This window comes from Canis aureus, chromosome 16, assembly GCF_053574225.1.
Source record: "Canis aureus isolate CA01 chromosome 16, VMU_Caureus_v.1.0, whole genome shotgun sequence".
Classification (NCBI taxonomy): Eukaryota; Metazoa; Chordata; class Mammalia; order Carnivora; family Canidae; genus Canis; species Canis aureus.
Window position 1 is genome coordinate 52,913,906 of NC_135626.1, and position 16,611 is coordinate 52,930,516.

Genomic DNA, 16,611 nt, shown 5'->3' on the forward strand with positions numbered 1-16,611 from the left:
CCTTAAGCAGGTACAAAGAACTTTGTGGCCAGATGGGAGTTTGTTTAATAAACCAAAAGCTTGCTCTAAAACCCAAGTTCCTTTTTTTAGTGGATTTTAAATAAATTACTGAGTAAACAAATATTTACTTTTAGCCAATTGCTACAGTAGGAGACAGAAATGATAGGTTTTTCTAGTAATAATTTTTGGATTTTCATATACACACTTAGCTCTGTACTGCTTCATTTCAAAACTCAGGGAAAATATCTATGATTACAGATATAAACTGGTATCCCTGGAATTTTAAAAATATTTTCTTCCAGATAATTTTCCACATCCAAATTTAGAGAGTAAATGATCCAATCCTTCCTTCTGATGGCAAAGGGGAAACACAGAGTAGAGGAATGCAAATTAGGTATACTCATAGTCAAATTGGATTTTTGAATAACAGTAAACAGTGATCATCATTAACAATAATAGTATTTAGATAAGGAAAATATTGTAGCTTAATGTTTTTCCAATATCGTATCCTTTGGAGTTAGAATAACCACAATATTCTTCTTGGAAGTGAAATAATCCCACAGATCCAACAGATAAATGAATCAAGAAAAAAAAAAAACTAGAGAAAACAAGCAGCCCATCTTTCAATTTCTAATTTATATGTCTGTACACTTTTTCATTTATGATTTTCTTATGACCAATGTCATAGCAACAGATCCAGAATGAGACAATCACATTTGTGGTGAAATAGCAATTCACATTATTCTTGTTTATGTCATGTCTCTAAGTACTAAAATACTGTAATGCACAGCTGGATAGTCAGAGAGGATTCATCTATTATCTATCTATCTATCTATCATCTATCTATCACTGATTTATTTTTAGGAGCCAGACAGGTATTAGAAAATACCAGCCAGGTATTTTCCAGGTCTCCAGGAAAGCAAAATTGAATGCATTTTTGTGTGTATGTGTATAAATATGCTGCCAGAAAGGAAATTTGCATGGTATTATGTGCTTACACAGACTGAACTGGAAGGAAGTAATTTATGCAGATATATTTATGATGATTTAGACTCGTTCTGCACATAGTATTAATTTTTAAAATTAATACTTATTTTAAATTACACAAACAGCAAAATTTATTGGGAAACATTGTATAATTCAGAAACATTGTATTCTCTAGGTTTAAAAGGATGAGTATACAAATTACTAACCTTACAGGTTTACTGAGAGAGAAAGAGATGGGAAGAGAGAGGGTGAGAGAAGAGAGAGAGGCATGAATTTTTAGCAGAATGAACGTCCACTGATTCCATATTATTGAATATCATCTAAGGGCTCAATTTCCCTCCCAATCGCCAAAGTCCTTTCTATTCCTAAATTTCACTAGGTCTTGTCTTTCAATTTCTAATAAACAGTGTGATTAGGATATTTTTCCCTGAGAAATTTCAATAAGGAAACATATTCATATTTAAAACTGACAAAAATCCTTTCGCACATTAAAGATATATGATTGTCATCCGTCAACAGAGAGAAGGTTGAAAGAATAAACAGCAATGGAATATTCAGAGTTAATGGGTTAGAGTGAGGAACTTAGAACTTTGGAAAATTCTAGAAAGTTTTGCTAGGAAGTGTGAACTCAGCTAGGAATCCAGAAGCACATACATAAAGCTAAAGGGAAATAATATGAGTTCTCAATACTAGGGAGTAGGACACACTAGAAGCAAGCTTTGCTTTCTCCAGAACTTTGCCACTGCTAACTCTGTCAGAATTACACACACACACACACACACACACACACACAAAAGGAAGCTGATGAAATGCTTCTGGAACAACCCGATTCATGGATTTTGAAATAGTGGATACATGTGCCACCTTTTAGTCATTTCTGGCTTTTAAGTTTCTGGGCAAATATGAATAATCACAAAGAGAGTACACAGAGTAATATATGTTATGAAGGACTAGCTAGTAATTGTGGTTAGGCTTCTGTGCAATATTTACTACCTGGTGGCCCCACCTGAGAGTGGCTCATGGGCAACTGCCCCTCCCTTCTCTGCATCGCCACACCAGGCTGTGCCAGTTGCCTAACCAGTCCATGGCTCAGGAGGACTTCGCAGGTCCCTTGAGTCGCAGGAATCAATTCTTGCTCCAGAGACACTCTTGGCAACTTCAGGAGGTCCGGCAAAGATACAGTGGTGTTCTTTGTATCTTGCGTTCTTCAAATTCTCTTCTACGTTAAAAGGTGACTTTCCTGAGCAGGAGCTCCTCTACATATCCCAGAGGCAAGGTGGGTGACAGCCGTAAATTTTGGCCTGTTTCCTGTTGGTTTGTTTTAATGAGTTACTTGCAGTATAAACTCAAACCCTGCAATGGAGGGCTCCATACTAGGTCTTGAGGTTAAAGGTTTCATGAGGAACACAAATCCCCAACTGGCCTAGAGTCCAACATATGCTCCTGTTTTTCTTGAAAATCTGCATGTATAAAGCAGGGCCTCTCTCTTTCTTCAGATCTATATAAGAATGGGCACATACTTGATTTCAAGCCCAGGGAATGCAAAAGCCCACATATCCGAACGCATCAAGGTAATTAGCAGAACAAAAGTCTTTCCATTTAATAATATTCAAGCTGGCAAGAAGACAGTGTTGATATATGTAATTCAAGCATTTGCTCCTCTTCATATGGAAGCAAAGTCCTATCACCTGATAATATCCACACTTCTTAGAAGAGTGTTGTCACTTAAATAACTTCACTCTTATTACACTAACAGTATATTAAATCTATAATCTAGATCACTAACATATCTAGGGAGATGAAAAACATCTATTTGCCTCCTCTGCTTTGCTCAATCTTAAGATGGGAAGTACTATGGTCTGAATGTCTGTGTCTGCCCCCCGCCCCCAATTCAAACATTGAAGTTTTAAACCTCAAGATAATAGTATTAGACATGGAGCCTTTGGTAGGTGGCTAGATCACTGGGGTGGGACCTTAGGATTGGGATTCGTGGTCTTATAAAAGAAACCCCAGAGAATTCATTTATCCTTCCACCATATGAGGACACAGTGAAAAGACCTCTCTGTGAACCAGAACAAAGGCTCTCACAGCAACCCAACCATGGTGGCATCCTTGTCTTGGATTTCTAGTCTTCAGAACCGTGAGAAATAAATTCCTGTTTTCTATATGCCATCCAGTTTATGGCATTTTGGGAATGGCAGCCGGAAAGGACTAAGACAGGAGGGTAGGTAGGTACTTACTTATTTTGAAAGAAATTGTTATTTGTTTACAATCTCATCAGAAATTTCTGAGGGGATCCCTGGGTGGCTCAGCAGTTTAGCACCTGCCTTTGGCCCAGGGTGTGATCCTGGAGTCCCAGGATCGAGTCCCACATCAGGCTCCCTGCATGGAGCCTGCTTCTCCCTCTGCCTGTGTCTCTGCCTCTCTCTCTCTTTTTCTCTCTCTGTCTCATTAATAAATAAATAAAATCTTAAAAAAAAATTCTGCTCCAGGGGCACCTGGGTGGCTCAGTCCATTAGGCATTTGACTCTTATTTTTATTTTTTTATTTTTTATTTATTTTTATTTTTTTATAAATTTATTTTTTATTGGTGTTCAATTAGGCATTTGACTCTTGATTCTGGCTCAAATCATGATCTCAGGATCCTGGGATGGAGCCCTGCATCGAGCTTCCTGCTCATCTGGGAGTCTGCTTCTTCCTCTCCCTCTGCCCCTCCTCATGCTCTCTTTCTCTCTCTCTCTCTTTTTTTTTTTTTTTTAAGAAATTTGTGCTCAGGGACAATATCCTTGTTTTACAATTTTTATATTGCCCAAAGCACCTAATGCAGTGCCTTGTAGATTCATCTGTTGATAAACAAATGAATGGGTGGATCTACTAAAAGAAGACCATAAGTGTACCTTAAAGTCTTAGAAAAATGTGGCAAACAGACATTTAAATAAATGCTAGCTCTTATATTCATTTCCATAGAATGAAGCAGGTGGTTAGACGTGATAATCCTCTCAATTCTCCCTCTCGTTGTCTCTTGAGTGCACTATATTTGGGGTTTTTGTTAGTATGTCTCCCCCGCCCAGCCCCACATTTATTCTTACAGCTTTGTCTACCTTGGGCACTGACTCTCTTACCTCTGACAGGGATGCAGACACGGGCTTCACAAATAAATTGGAATCAGAGGAGCCCATGGCTGGGCTTTTAGAGTTAATGGACGGAGTAATAAAATGAACCAGAGATAAGTGTGCTGATTGCAGTGGCCAAGACATAGATGAAGTGATGTCATGGGAAACACCTGGAATCTTGGTCAGCTCTCTTCTCACTGAGAACGTGCTATCAAGTCTCTGGTCTGTGGTTTTGCCCCCAAAACCCCAGGCAGCATCTGAAAAGAATGCACTGAAGCAACTCTTCTCTTTCTAAATATATCTTTGAAAAGACACTCTAGATAGTCTGTTTAAATTTGGGAACAATTTTGTCAGGAAATGTATAGTCCATGTTACACTTAACAAGAAAGTGTTTATCCAAAGCGTTAATACAGATGAGTCATCTCACACTCAAATGCCAATTCTTTGGAGGTGGGATTCCCGTAAACAGCCAGACACTTTGAACTTATGGTTTTCACTTTATGTCATACTCTAACCACTAAAACAACACACCACCATGGAGTTCTTCCCTGCTAAACCAAAACACACCCACCTCATGGAAACTGACTCTGGAAAAATGAGAAAGGAAAGTATCTTTCTAGAGAAAGCTCATGTTCATCTCCTGGATTTTTGATGGATCTTTCCCTGCAAATAGGACCTGGTTACACTCAGCACACTGGTTTGAGACCCGGGGAGCTGGCTCTAGCTAGGGTGAGTTGCTCTGCAAACGTTATCTACACCTACAAGGACCCAGGCAACTCTTGAGAGAATGACCTGCTTTGGGGATTTGACAACCTCTCAGCTTCGCTCATGAAAACAATTACAGATTCAAAGCTCCCTTTTGACTTTCTTGCCTCACCTTCTCCGTACCTACGTTATAGTGCCATTACTTCTTCCTTCGTCCACCTTCCCCTGCTTGAAGGCAAGGGTCCCCATCTTAAGAGTTTTTCAGTCTCCACTCGTAACACAGTCCTCCTATCACACTGGAAGTACTCCACAAATGCTTGTTGAATAAATGAAGGAATGAGAATCTTTTTATTATTTCAATGTATTCAGTTCAACTTAGCAACTATATGAATTAGGTAATTGGAATTATGGTTGAGGACAGTATGTTGCTTCCCCTTGGTACTTTTATAATGTAGAGCAATTTCTATAAACTCTGGCCTCAGAATTTGGTAGTTACTTGTTTTGGGTATATGTGTTTTTCCTCTAGAGCAGCCCTTGGAAATACCAGTAGGATTAAATTACGGTGATGTCTTTATGCACAACTCAGTACACTGGAAGTATTGAACCAAATGTGGCTATGCCTTTAGAACTATTTAAGTATCTGGGTATCAGTTAGTCAGGGCACCGTCTCTGTTCATCTGACCTGCACAGCAAATCTCCATGAAAATGATGTGGTAAAGGTGGAAACTTTCATATCCTGAGGAGACGGTGTGAAAGTCTGAAGTAATTTTTTGGCGTAGAATGAATGAGTGATTGGGAACATTAGAGTACAATGTAGAATTTAATCCCTGCCATGAGCACGGGAAAGCCCTGGGCACAGTTGAGACTGCATTTTATCTGTATGAACAATGATTTTATCTGCATATTCCAAGTGGCAGCTGAGGGTGGTTAATTGGATTTTTCAGACCTTTCATCAATCAAGAAGGGAGGAGAGATAAAAGGAAGAGAGAAAGCGAGGGATTTTAAAACTTGAATTATCAAGATTTACTGCTTCTCAATTGCCATGTCCCTGATGTGTTTTAATCACTTGTAAGATGTGTTGAAAGGAAACTCTTATGAGTAATAAAGAGTAGAAGTTTGTGAATGATTTATAGATAGAAATATATGGAACTGATTTAAAATCTCTCCCTCTAATTTGCCGGGTGTTTTGTTTTGTTTTATTAAAGTAGGTTCTTTTATATTTTTTATTGAGATATAATTTACACAGATTTTTAAGTTCCATGAATTTTGACAAAAGCATACACCCCTGTGAGCCACACCGCACTTACCACCCTCTTGGAAAACCCACCATTCTGATTCTTATAGATTAATTTTGCCTCTTCTGGAATTTCATGTAAATGAAATCAATTAGTATACACTAATTTTATCTACCTTCTTTATATTATGAGACTATCCTGCAATATGTTTAACCATCCTCTTCATGGACATTTGGACAGCTTTAAGTTTTTGTCTATTACAAATAAAATTCTTATGAACATTCTTGCATGCGGTATTTTTTCTTGCATGTGTTTTTTGGTAGACTTATATTTTCTGTTTTTGTGGCTAGATAACCAGAGGCAAAATTCCTGGGTCACAGAGTTGGTAGGTGTATATGTAACTTTATGAGAAACTATCATAGTGATTTCGTGTTTTATTTTTATTCTTATTTTTTAAGAGGAAATGTCCATCTATTTATTTATTTATTTATTTATTTATTTATTTATTTATTTATAGATTTTATTTATTTATTCATGAGAGACACACAGAGAGAGAGAGAATCAGAGACATAGGCAGAGGGAGAAGCAGGCTCCATGCAGGGAGCTCCTGACATGGGACTCGATCCCGGGTGTCCAGGACAAGGCCATGGGTTGAAGGCGGTGCTAAACAGCTGAGCCATCCGGGCTGCCCTGATTTCCTGTTTTCTATTCTCACAGCAGTATTTGAGAATTGTGGCTGATTCACATTCTCACTAATACTTGATGTTGTATGACTTCTTTATTTTAGGCAGGCAAAGGGGGCATGTCATGATATCTTATAGTCGCTTTAATCTGCAATTCCCTAGTGGCTGATGATGTTGAGCACTGTCATTGTTTGGGCTGTTAGAGCAAAAATACCATAGGTTGGGTGGCTTATAAGAACAAACCTCTATTGTTGAAGGACTTCTAAACTGCTCTATTACTTACTTGGGTGAGATTCAGTTTTATCATATGTAAAGTAGGGATAATTTACCGTCTTCAAGATACCATTAGGAGAATAAATCATGCGCATACAGCACTCACTTAAGTACTACTAAGTAAATTGCAATTGGCGTCTATGAAGTGAATGGGTTGTGACACAGATCTTCCAAGAAAACCATCTCTATTCTACTCATGACTAGGTATGTCATCATGGCCCCAGAACACTTATTATTCACCCATCAATGGATGAATGGATAAAAATGATGTAGAAATATACATAATGGAATATTCTTCAGCCACGAGAAAGAAGGAAATCCTGCCATTTGTGACAACATGGATGGATCTTGATGGCATTGTGTAAGTGAAATAAGTCAGACAGAGAAAGACAAATAGTGTAAGATATCACTTCTATGTGGAATCTAAAACAGCTGAACACATAGAAACAAAGTAGAATGATGGTTACCAAAGACTGGGGGTTGTAGAGCAGCTGGGGAAATGCTGGTCGAAGGGTACAAACCTGCGGTTAAAAGATGAATAAGTTCTGGAGATCTAAGGCAGCATTGTGAATATAGCCAGCAATACTGTATCATAGGCTAAAGTTCTAAGAGAGGAGATCTTAAGTGTTCTTACCCTGAAAGGAAATGACAATTATGTGAGGTGGTAGATATGTTAGCTACTGCTACAGTGGTAGTCATATTCTAATATATAAATATATCAAAACAATACCTTGTACACATAAACTTACATAATGTTATGTCAATTCTATCTCGATTTAAAAAATCTCTTTTTTTGGAAATGATATCTGTGTAGACTTAAAAGTTCAGTCTCAAGATTTTTTTCTCAACTCTTCTATCACTCATTTAGGTTTTTTTTTTTAATTTTATTTATTTATTCATGAAAGACATAGAGAGAGAGGCAGAGGCACCGACAGAGGGAGAAGCAGGCTCCATGCAGGAAGCCCGATGTGGGACTTGATCCTGGGACTCTGGGATCACACCCTGAGCCAAAGGCAGACGCTCAACCACTGAGCCACCCAGGCATCCCCATCACTTGTTTTTAAAGTCCCTGAAAAGACCTGTATTATCTCTTCCTTCTAGCAACAACTCTGTCCTATGTCTAAAAATAACTATTCTTGGAGCACGTAGGTGGCTCAGTCAGTTAAAGCATCTGACTCTTGATTTCAGCTCAGGTCATGATCTCAGGGTTGTGAGATTGAGCCCCATGTCGGGGTGTGTGCTCAGGGGGAGGTCCACTTGAGATTCTCTCCCACTGCTCTCTCTCTCTCTCCCCCCTTTCTCTCTCTAAATAAATAAATCTTTAAAAACAATTTTCTGTTAGCCTTTCATTTTCCAACTCCATTTGTGTTTTCATATGGAAAGTCTATATTAAGGACTAAGTTACATTAAAGAAGTGGCTGACAGCAAGTTATTTGCATCACCCAGGCAAATAAAGATACCTGGCTCCTTGACATCTTTCTTAGTTGTCTTGTTTATTCAACGAGGTAACTGGAAAGCATTTCATGGGATCCCTGGGTGGCGCAGCGGTTTGGCGCCTGCTTTTGGCCCAGGGCGCGATCCTGGAGACCCGGGATCGAATCCCACATCAGGCTCCCGGTGCATGGAGCCTGCTTCTCCCTCTGCCTGTGTCTCTGCCTCTCTCTCTCTCTCTCTCTCTCTGTGACTATCATAAAAAAAAAAAAAAAAAAAAATTAAAAAAAAAAAAAAAAAAGGAAAGCATTTCATTTTCAGGTGTTCAATAAATACCTGACAACTGGTTACCAAGAGTTCAGCTACAGTCTATGCAAAAAAAGAGATTAATGTTATACTGCACAATTAGCATATCTGGCAAATGTAGACTTGGGTCCACATTTATTGATGTACCACTTTCCTAGATTTAGAAAGAGCTTGAGATGGCTTACATACTTTTTTAGTAGATAAGCTAATATGCACAAATCAATTTGATTTGTACTAGTTCAGCCAGTGTGTATGTTTCCAGATAAAAAATATTATCTCCATTTAAATATTTATTTGCTCATTGTCAATGTCAAATTGTGCTACAAATGCCTGATCAAAGATGATTAATAATAATGAAATCCTTAATGCAGTTACTGTAGAGCTCATCATTTCTCTTGTCTCAGGCCCAATTATAAACTCTATATTTTCACCATTTCTTAAGAGATCTTAAGAGTCAAAATTTTAAAATCACATGTACATTCCTATTAACAATAAAAATAGTAATAATAACTATTTATGAATGTTAGATACTATACTATTACCTAATAAGTACTTATGCTGATATTGTTGAAGGCATATTTTATCCTTAATTTATAGATAAGAATCTCATGCATATAGAAATTACTTATCCTTCCAATATAAGTTATAGAGCTGAAACTTCACTATAGGTCTCTCTAATGCCAAAGACCAAGCAACTAAATGATATTGAAAATTCGGGATCCCTGGGTGGCGCAGCGGTTTGGCGCCTGCCTTTGGCCCAGGGCGCGATCCTGGAGACCCGGGATCGAATCCCACGTCAGGCTCCCGGTGCATGGAGCCTGCTTCTCCCTCTGCCTGTGTCTCTGCCTCTCTCTCTCTCTCTCTGTGTGTGTGACTGTCATAAATAAATAAAAAATATATATAATGAAAATCCACATGCAAGTTTCAGAACTGGACACAATCACAAATCACAATTTGTGATCAATGATTAAAGGATAACAGGACTTGGTTCTCAATCTTGCAACAGTTTTCTTTGATATTCTTAAAGAAAAAAAAAAGATATTCTTAAAGAAATGTGATCTCATTTCAATTATTGAATCCATAAGAATAGATGTCAATGTAGGTAGTGGAGGTTTCACACTAAGAAACTTAACTTTCTAAGTAGCCATATGGAGATATCAGGATGACAAAGACACCTGTAATTTTAATCAAAACATCAAAGCTCCAAAGCAAGATGGCTTCTTGAGTCTATAAGACCACTGAGGGTAAAAATCTGATTTAGTGAAATATATTTAATTTATTTTAAGATACAAAGTTACATCTAAAGAAATCTGGCATAACTTGTGCAACTATTATATCAATAAATCTTGCTTCAGTAAAGAGATTTTTAAAAGTAAAAATTTAAAAACTATTTTAAAGGCATTTTAATATCTAAATATTTTTATGAAGATTTAAAGATGATAAAAATCTAAATGTCCATAGAATTAATTAATACAGATGATCTGAGTTTGGTGTTTTGCAAACATGGGCAAAAAATATGCTGCTGCTAACGATTATTCAATGTTCTAGTTAACTTCAGATCATATGAGGGTGTGGAGAAAAACTGATAGAATTGTGTTCATCGTGACCTCCCCAAGCACCTAGCACATGGAAGAGAGTAGAACAGGTCAAACAATAGGACTTGTGACTGAACAAAATATGGGGCATTATACATTATGTAGCATTAGCCATGTGTTGTTACCTTGGAAAATAAATTTATGACGAAACATAAATTAGAATTAATTACCAAAACATTCACTACTTGAAAATACTGCATATAATGATATTTATCTTTTTAAGTAATTTTTTTACTATCCTATTGCCATCTAAATGTTAAACATTAGATAACCAGAACATTACATGACTAGACATAATGGACAATTTCTTAGGAGATACAAACTACTGGATTGAGTCAGGAAGGAAATCAGAATATACCTGTAAAAATAAAGAGCCTGGATTACTAATCAGAAGTCTTCCCACAAAGAAATGTCCTGGCCTAGATAGCTCTACGGGTGAATTCTACCAAACAGTGAGATAAGAAATAACACCAATCTTGCAAACTCTTCTAAGAATAGAAGGGGAATACTTCTAAACTCATTTGATGAGGCAGATTTTACCCTTACATAAAAACCCAACAAAGACATCACAAGGAAGGAAAACGATTAAACAATATTTCCTATAAATTTAAACCTGAAAATAAATTACTAGGAAACTGAATCTAGCAGTCTATAAAAAGGGATTATACACCATGAACATATCAGACTTACTCAGGATTGTAAGACTGGTTCAACATTAGAATTCCAATTACATACACCATTTTAACAGAATAAAGGGAAAAGAGCACATGATTATCTCAATCAACAGAGAAAGAATATTTGACCAAATCATCACTTTTTCATGAAAAAAAAAAAAAAACTACCCAGCAAACTCAGATGGAAGGCAACTTCTCTAACCCAATAGAGTGTCTATAAAAATTCTATAGCTGGTATCATATTAATGGTGAAAAATTGAAAGCTTTCTCCCTAAGATCAGGAACAAGACAAGGACATCTGATCTCACCAATTCTATTCACTATTGTACTGGAAATTTTAGCCAGGGCAACTGGGCAGGAAAATTAAATAAAGAGCATCCAGATTGGACAAGAAGAAGCAAAACTATCTTTATTTGCTGATGACATGAGCTTGGGTATGCAAAATCCTAAGGAATCCATGGAAATACTATTAAACATAATTAAAGAGTTCACTAGAATTGTAGGGTGTAACATCAATATGCACAAATCAATTTGATTTTTATACACTAGCAATGAAAAATCTGAAAATAAGAAAATTCCGCTTACAGAAGAACCAAAACAAATATGATCCATAGGAATAAACCTAACCAAATAAGTGCAAGCTTACAGTTTGAAAAGTGTAAAACATTGCTGAAAGAAATTGAAGAAAATCTAAATAAATAAGAAAAAAATCCCAAATTTATGGATCAGGGGACTCATTTTTATTTTGTTAAAATGAGAATATGCCCCAAAGCCATCTATCTACAAGTCAGTGCAATCTTTATCAAAATTGTGACAAGCTTTTTTTTTTTTTTTCCAGAAAATGATAAGTTGATCCTAGACTTCACCTGGACATTTGAGCAATAATTCAAGCAACCCAGGATAGCCAGAGCAATCCAGAAAAGAACACAGCAGGAGGACTTACTTTTCCCCATATAAAACTTTATCACAAAGCTACAGTAATGAAAACTGTGGTGGTGGCACACAAGTATAGATAAATAGATAAATGGGGTAGAACTTAAAGTCTAGTCATACACTCACATTTGTGGTCAATGATTTTGTAACAAAGGGTCAAGATGATTCAATATGGAAAAAATAGTCTTTTTTTAACAAGTAGTGATGCGATAGTTGGGTAGTCACATGCAAAAGAATGAAACCAAACACTTTCCTTGCACCATATACTCATTATCTCCAAATGGATCGTAAACTTAAATGTAAGAGCTGAAACCATAAAACTCTTAGAAGAAGTCCGGGAGTAAATTTACATGACCTTGGGTTAAACACAGCTTTCTTAGATATGACAGCAAAACCACAAGTGATAAAAAATAATAAATTGCACTTGATCAAAAATAAAATTTATGTATTCCAAAGGATACCACATGAAGAAGTTAAAAGACAATCCACAGGACAGGAGAAAATATTTGCAAACCATATCTTTGATACAGTAACTGTATCTAGACCATATAAAGAATTCTTATGGGGTGCCCGGCTGGATCAGTCTGTTAGGTGTCTGTCTTTGGCTCAAGCAAGTCATGATCTCAGGGTCCTGGGATGGAGCCCTGCATCGGGCTCCCTGCTCCATGGAGAGCCTGCTTCTCCCTCTCCTCGCTGTCTCATGTTCTCTCTATCTCTGCTGCTATCTCTGTATCTCTCAAATAAATAAATATAATCCTAAAAAGAATTCTTACAACTCAATAATGAAAAAACAAATACAGAGTTTTAAAATAGGTAAAGTAGCCAAATAGACATTTCTTCAAAAAAAAATAAAAATAAAAAAAAGAAAGAAAGAAAAAGGAAGAAGAGAAACAAACATTCAATAAGCACATGAAAAGTTGCTTGATATCATTATACAAGGATCTGGGCAGAGGTTGCTCTAAAGATATACAAATGGCCAATGATCACATGGAAAGATTCTCATTCTCATTAGCCATTAGTGAATGCAAATCAAAGGCATGATTTTATGTTACATTTTATACCAACGTGATTTTATGCCAACACTCATTGGCATGGCTCTAATGAAAATGACAGAAAGTAACAAGTGCTAGGGATGCTGGAGAGAAATCAAAATGCTTACACGCTGCTGGTGAGAACGTAAAATGGTAAAACCACTGTCAAGCTGTTTGGCAGATTCTCGTCAGTGTAAACGTAGTGCGACCCAGCAATTCCATTTCTAGATATATACCCAAGAGGAATGGACACTTATGCCAGCACAAAAACTTGTATATGAATGTTTACAGCAGCTGTATTCACAGTGGCCAAGAAATGGGAAAAACCCAAATGTCCCTTGACCGAAGGATGGGAAAATAAAAAGTAATGCATTCATGCAGTGGAATAGTATTTGGCAATATAAAGGAATGTATATAGAGATGAACTTTGAAAAATATCACGCTTCGTGAAATTATGCTGAGTGATTACATTTGTTTTCAAAACAGAAAGAAAGAGAAACCTCAGCTCAACCCACGCTGGAGTCCTCACACTTCCTGACATGTCACTGTGGAGCGTTTAATGGTAGGGACCTCTGAACAACAGGATTAAAGACACACTAAATTCTATTGCTACATTCCCCATGGCTGACCCATACTGTTCTTTTATAGTAAAAGGATTCACTTGTAAGAGAGATATGAGTAGGGCTAGTCTGTTTACCTAGGTGGTAAAATTAAAGCTCTCATTTTGTACTTTGTGGGAGGGCTTGTAAATGCGTAACTCTTCTTTACAATTTCTCTGAGTATCTGGTACAAAACAGAGGACATCTCTTTCTTGAAATCCACCAAAACCCTCTTCCTCCCAGGAAGAGTTCACAGAGGGTCCCCATGTGAGTGATGAAAATGCTCTTTACCTTGAGTTGTAAATTCCTCCCAGAGCTTATTCGTAAATGACTAGACAAAGCAGCCACAACATAATTCACTTCACAGTCTATTTCCTCCACTAGTATTTAGACACAACTAGGAATCCCTGCCTGCATTTGGTACTACAGATAAAATATTTGATAGACAGAGCAGTAAGGTAGTTAGATAAGCAGATTGAAAATTACTCTGGAATATGTACACGTTGTAGGAGAACAGATGCAAGGTGTTCTAGGGGCTCAAAGAAAGGAAGCTAACCCAAACTGCGATGGTCAAGGAAAGCCTCTAGCAGGCTTTAAATTGTCACCTGAAGTCATAATTCGCTTCTAAAAAGGATGGAGAGGAGAGGAGGGCAGAGGAAGGGCATTCTTGACAATTATTAATGAGATGAAAGGCAGGATGTTGGGAGAACATGCATGTGTGGTCATCTGCAAGTGGTGAGACACATGAGATTATTAGCGGGGCTGCCCATGAGCTGAAGCAAAAAATTGATGACTCAGATGAACTTTATTCCAAAGAGTTCTGAGTTTACACCAAAGGCGTGTGTGAATTTTGGAAAGACCACTCTAACTAAAGCATAGGAGACAGAGTAGAGGGACATAAAAGTGAAGCCGGGAAGAAAAGCAAAGTCTACTGGCATTCACCAAAGAAGCTTCAACCTGAACAAAAGTAGAAACACTTGAGATGTAGCAAAGGATGGATTTTAGAGCAGTTAATAGATATAATGACACTATGGGTAATTGGGGTAAGGGAATGAAGGAGAGGGATGGTTTAGGGTGACTCTCAGCATGCTCTTGTGAACAGCTAAAGACAGGAAGACAGAATCATATAATTTATTGAGAAAGGGAGGTTGGAAAAGCAGTGTCTATTTGCTCCATGAAACAAGCTGAAATGTGCTTGGCACACATTTCGTTTGTGGTGTTCCCCAAATATCTAGAAGGTTGTTGAGCACAGAACTTTGTAGCGCAGGAGACTCAATCACATGCAAGAGAACATTGGAGAGTCGTTGTCATTTAACTGATGAGGAGGGAAGAGTTGTTCATGGAAAAGACCAAGAATGACCAGAGAGAAGTTTTGAAAAAGACTGTTAAATGAGAACATCATAGACACCAAAGAGATGAGGTATTTTCAAGGGAGGAGTCAAGAGTCTCAAATTAGGCAGATAAGTCATGTCACAATAGAGCTGAAAAAAATGTCCCCTAGATTTTTTTTTTTTTTTTTTTTTTTGGTAAAGGGCATGCTCCAGAATTTTGTCAGAGCCTTCCATTGAAGTCCCCACATCAGGCTGGATGGATGGCAAGGTGGGGAGTGAATGGACTGGGAGCTGAGTCAGTGCAGAAAGTGAATAATCACTGCAAAAACATTGCTGTGGAAGAGGAGAGAGAAATATGGACATAAGCGGAAATAACTGTGGACATTATTTATTTCTCTCTTCTCTTTTACATTTTAGTGGGATATTTAGATTGCTTTTATGTTTAGAAGAAGGAGATGGTGGACCGAGGGTTAGTGCTATTGTTTCAAGATGAGGAGAAATACCAGAGACACATCTGAGAAGAGAAATGCCATGGAGCACAGCAAGAGGAATGAAGTTTGTGCAGAAGAGCTACCCCTTTTTCTTCGAGGAGGGAGGATAGATGGAAAAGCAGATAACTGAGTAAAACTGTTGCTTATTTCCTTTGGAAGTCCCAAACAGTAAAGAAACACAATCTCACTGACCAATAATTGATGATGCCATGTCCAAGTGTCTCCGTCTGGCAGGAAGAGCATATGATTTAAGATCGAGGATCTGCCTCCCTGTCTGCATCGGGGCCATTAGGTGGGGAAAAAAATAGGCTTGGTGAGTGGGGGTAGGTAGAGGGGACAAATGAACTCTCCCTGGGTCCAATCTCACTATATTTTTATCCTCCAGGGAAGAGAACAGATGTTCTCTTTTTTGTTGAGAAAGCATCATGCTTCCTCCCCAACTTCATTTTAAACAAGAGGTTTCAAGAGAGGCCACCCACAGCTCCGAGTGTTCCCACTGAGAGGAAAAATAAATGCCAAACCCATGTGCTCTGAGCAAGGAGGAGCAGCTGAAGAGAAAGGGGGGGGGAGAGAAAAAAAAGACGACTTTATAACCAGAACTCCTTGGCTGGATTAGGGGCAAAGATGACATTAATTTTATCATGCTTTTACTCTTATTATTTTTCAACCACTAATAATTCATTGACATTGATAACAGACCATGTAACAACTTGTTAGTGATCATCCCAGTTTACTAAGCCCAGAAAGTCTGGAAGTTCTTAGGAAAAAACTGTCTAACATTATTTTCTCCCTGGGGATTAACATGGCATTGGGGATGGTATAGAATCCAGGTTATAAAATAGTAAAAAATGATGAGTACTAACAGTGGTGAACAGAAGTTTTTTTTGTTTTCCATAGGAAAGCAGGTGAGAACTGAGAAATTCTGGAGTCAGAAAAAGAAAAAAAAATCTAGATTATAACACCACCTGTTGCCTTTGGCAAATATAGCCTTTGAGAAAATTATTTAATATTTCTATGTATCAATTTTCTCAACCAGAAAATACTTAGTCTAAAATCACATTGTTTAGGGTTAAATAAGTGGATAAATGCAAATATTACATATACTTATATTTAATATTATTTTTATTTAATATTATTTTTATTATACATTTATACTATGTTTATTTACTTATTATTACATAATTAAGATCTTACCAGAAAACAGAATTCACAGATGGTTCAAGT

The 16,611-nt window shown here is 37.4% G+C and overlaps 2 long non-coding RNA genes across 2 annotated transcripts in view; one reads left to right on the forward strand and one right to left on the reverse strand.

The window, feature by feature from the left end:
• Positions 1 to 16,611, reverse strand: part of LOC144286924 (uncharacterized) — a 1,061,786-nt gene that overhangs the window by 691,968 nt on the left and 353,207 nt on the right. The window lies entirely within an intron of this gene.
• Positions 1,941 to 16,611, forward strand: part of LOC144285388 (uncharacterized) — a 49,229-nt gene continuing 34,558 nt past the window's right edge. The window contains exons 1-2 of the long non-coding RNA XR_013353658.1: positions 1,941 to 2,263; positions 7,201 to 7,357. This is a non-coding gene — a long non-coding RNA (uncharacterized LOC144285388). The remainder of the gene's footprint in view (positions 2,264 to 7,200; positions 7,358 to 16,611) is intronic.